Source organism: Priapulus caudatus, unplaced genomic scaffold, assembly GCF_000485595.1.
Source record: "Priapulus caudatus unplaced genomic scaffold, Priapulus_caudatus-5.0.1 Scaffold846, whole genome shotgun sequence".
NCBI lineage: Eukaryota > Metazoa > Priapulida > Priapulimorpha > Priapulimorphida > Priapulidae > Priapulus > Priapulus caudatus.
Genome location: NW_014577907.1, coordinates 93,186 through 96,792, shown reverse-complemented (window position 1 = coordinate 96,792; position 3,607 = coordinate 93,186). Strand labels below are relative to the sequence as shown.

General features: G+C 40.9%; 1 long non-coding RNA gene across 1 annotated transcript in view; it reads left to right on the top strand.

Moving 5' to 3' along the window:
- The window catches only part of LOC106813940, a 3,544-nt gene extending 1,240 nt beyond the window's left edge, over nt 1-2,304 (top strand). Inside the window, exons 2-4 of the long non-coding RNA XR_001394528.1 lie at nt 1,140-1,321; nt 1,526-1,687; nt 2,002-2,304. This is a non-coding gene — a long non-coding RNA (uncharacterized LOC106813940). The remainder of the gene's footprint in view (nt 1-1,139; nt 1,322-1,525; nt 1,688-2,001) is intronic.
- Nucleotides 2,305-3,607: the final 1,303 nt, after the last annotated feature.

Below are 3,607 nucleotides of genomic sequence, written 5' to 3'. Positions count from 1 at the left end.
GAGATATATATAGATATTTCGCATTTTTTTCGACACTTCCTGTTAACTCACATAATGTTTATCGGCCGATATGAACAAAGAACACCCTCAACAGCACCCCTGTCGATTTTAAAGGGGCTACCCCCACATTTACGAAAATGACATAGGTCTCAATGGGGCTGATAAGGTCTATGTCCCCTGGGGTACTGCCGGAACGTAACCTGGGTACGGTCCGGTATACCAGAACGTACCCTGGTCCCTATTTCAGTATTTGATATGGTTAGGGTTCGGGTTCGGGTTCGGGTTCGGGTTAGAGAGTATATAATATAGGCGTAGGCGACTCCCTACACTCATTAGTGGAGTAGGCTAGGTACGGTCCGGCATATAATATAGCACCAGGGTATGTTCCGGTATACCGGACCGTACCCAGGGTACGTTCCGGCAGTACCCCAGGGGACATAGACCTTATCAGCCCCACTGAGACCTATGTCATTTTCGTAAATGTGGGGGTAGCCCCTTTAAAAGCGACAGGGGTGCTGTTGAGGGTGTTCTTTGTTCATTTCGGCCGATAAACATTATGTGAGTTAACAGGAAGTGTCGAAAAAAATGCGAAATATCTATATATATCTCTGTATATATATCCAAGTAGCTATATAACCACATAGTGTATATAGCATAGTGGCGCCATCTATCGGCAGAAAAACAGCTTTTATTGGGACCCGTGTTCTCTATCCTTGGGCCTTGTCAAGGGGTCGTAACCCGATCGGTTCAAGCGACCAGGCTGTGTGACTAACGTCAATACACATATTAACTGTATGGAACAATATGGGTAAGGTAACGATAACAAATGTCAGCATATGAACTATTAACGTCACCTAGCGAGAGCGCGGTGTATTGATAGAGACATTTTATATTATTATATAGTATCAAATACAGGCACTTTCAGTCTTTCATATGATCTACTAGCGCCACCTAGCGAGTGCATTAATTGTGTATTCATAGAGACGTTCTATAACAATGTATAGCTATATTAAGCTTGCACGCATGTGTCAGATTACAGCGAACCATACATACTAAAACTATTGATCCGTGTGTAAAAAACAGTGTCAAATGTAGCAGCAATGTGTGTAGTTATTATACGAACCTTTTCTCCACTGCAGGTGTCTGTCCTTCAGTCTCAGATGAGATTTCACAGCGATATTGTGTGGAAATATACGGTACGGAATAATACGGGTGTTTGCATCTCACGCCGCCACCATCACAAGCCTTCGGACGAGGCGACACAGAAAGAATAAATAAGGGGAAGTGTGAGGAGAAGGAGAGGCGACACAGGGAGGAGAAGGTAAGAGGGTGGCAGAGAAAGGGCAAGGAAAGGCACACCTTTGAGCTATATCTTTGAGATTTCAACTTGATATTTTAGGATATTTATATTACAACCATAAATTTAGCGACGAATGACTACAGTCACAATGGTCTTCTTCATGCTTTCGGTCTTTTTACTCAATCAGGCTGAATAACGGTTGATGTGTGTTTGTGTGGCGGACAGGTGTGGCAAATGCAGCAGCAGAAGGAGGTTCTGGAGTTGGGGAAGCTGACACATCGCAGAGGGTGGCTGCGTGTGCCTTCGCTCAGGGAAATCTTTCAGACCTAGTGCCTTTTGTCTTCTCCTGTCTGACCGACAGAGGCAACTTCTAAAAACCCATGGACGGTAAGTACCATCTCACGTGCACGCATGCACAATGCACACGCATGCACTCGCTCTTCTGCCTTTGCACGGAAGATCACATCCACGATAGATTAATTTCACGATATCATTACTACGGCAGATCAATTGCATCGTAAGGATACGCCGCTCACTCGCTATGCTTAATCATAAACTAGTTGATGTGTATTTGATGTAATGTTAGTGATTCCCTTAGTTATGCAGTTGCCATTACGGATGTCCCATTTGAGTAAGGGAAGTGAAGACAGAAAGGAGGAATCCAGAACTTCGCTAATGTGCTTTGTTTTCGTGCTTTTCAGCAATCGTACGTGACGTCGTAAAAACCAGGAAGAGAGAATTTGAGAAGGTGGAGGCTACTAATCTCGTTGATGGACTGTAGATGGCAACACTGTTGTGCAACTGTAAATACATGGGAGTTGTGTGGAGTGCTGATGGGTGAATGCTTTGTAAACCTATGATTGAGCTTGAAAATTTATACAAGCGTCTCTTCCTTTTTTTATAGCGAAATTGAATAATGATGTCAAGGGGTTGTAAAACGAGAAGTTATTTTACGTATTCAAAGAGTAAACCAAATAGATGGTTTATCTGGTTATTCCGTCTGACAACAACTCTGGTTGGCAGTTATAATTTGTCTACTAGTAACCCTCTACCCATGTAAATATTACTACCCAATAGAATTGATAATCTACCCACATTCCATTCCATGTAATGTCTAGATCACATCTATCCTAGAAAAAGACTAGAACATGTAGAAGTAGGGTTTATATTACTATAAACAAGCTGGACGGCTTTTTTACACAGTTATTACTAAGCTTCATTAGGCTGTGTTACTTTCATGTAAACTGCTATTACTACTATCAAGAGCATATAAAGAAGGCCTTCTTTACATGCTCTTGCTACTGTCATTCGCAATATATACAGTTACTAAATAGTGCAACGACATTTTATTTCGTCTTCAAAAAACCTGCTACATCACTAGATAAATGTAGTATTGCGTGCCATTCACTGTGCAGCAAGTTTCATTTTATTATTTTGCCTTCATCTGTCTTATTATTTATAATTTGCTAGTGTGCACCATGGTTTTAAAATGCTTTTTAATACTGGTGCCTTGTAGGTTTACTTACTTACTTACATTACTTAATACACTGCAGACGTGTTCTCTAAACATTATGAGGTTAAGCTGGTCACTTATGAGCAACCATAGTGAGAAAACTACGTACATATTACCAGGAATGAATAATGACAGACTGTCTTTATTCGCCCCTGCTATTACTACACGCATTCTGAAAGATTAAGCCAAGCTTAAGGTAATACGTGACTTAATTTCCATCACCCTGTGCACAAAGTTCTTTGAGTTCATCTTACTATAATTTGGCGAATGTTGTATGTATGTATGTATGTATGTATGTATGTTAATGAAAGGCTCCGTCAGTTTAGATTCAAATAGCGCCAAATTCACAGAAGAGATCGATGAGTACACGGGACGGGTTCTAAACTATACTCGGTTGAAAACCGTTTGTTCGGTCTTAAAAAAGACAAAAAAAAACTAAAAAGGTAAAGATTTGCCTGAAAATAGGGGGCGCTGTTTTGTTTTCGCTTTGTTCTGTGTATGTTTGTTCCCTGTGTGTGTGTCTGAGATTTTTGTAAGCCCAATAATGTAAGTAGAACGAACCATGTAATAATCAAGTTAAATATTCAGTAGCTATTTCGGCATAGTTTCCCATATTCATGAGATGTACAAGTTGAATTTCATCAGGGCAGAATTTTTTTTTGGAAGTCTGCAATGCTGTACAGTGTACGGGTGTCTTGAACAGCGAGCTGTCACAAGCGGTCCGATCACAAGCACGTAATATTACATCGTCCGCACAGAGTGCAAACATGCGTAGAAATAAGCGATCACAACCA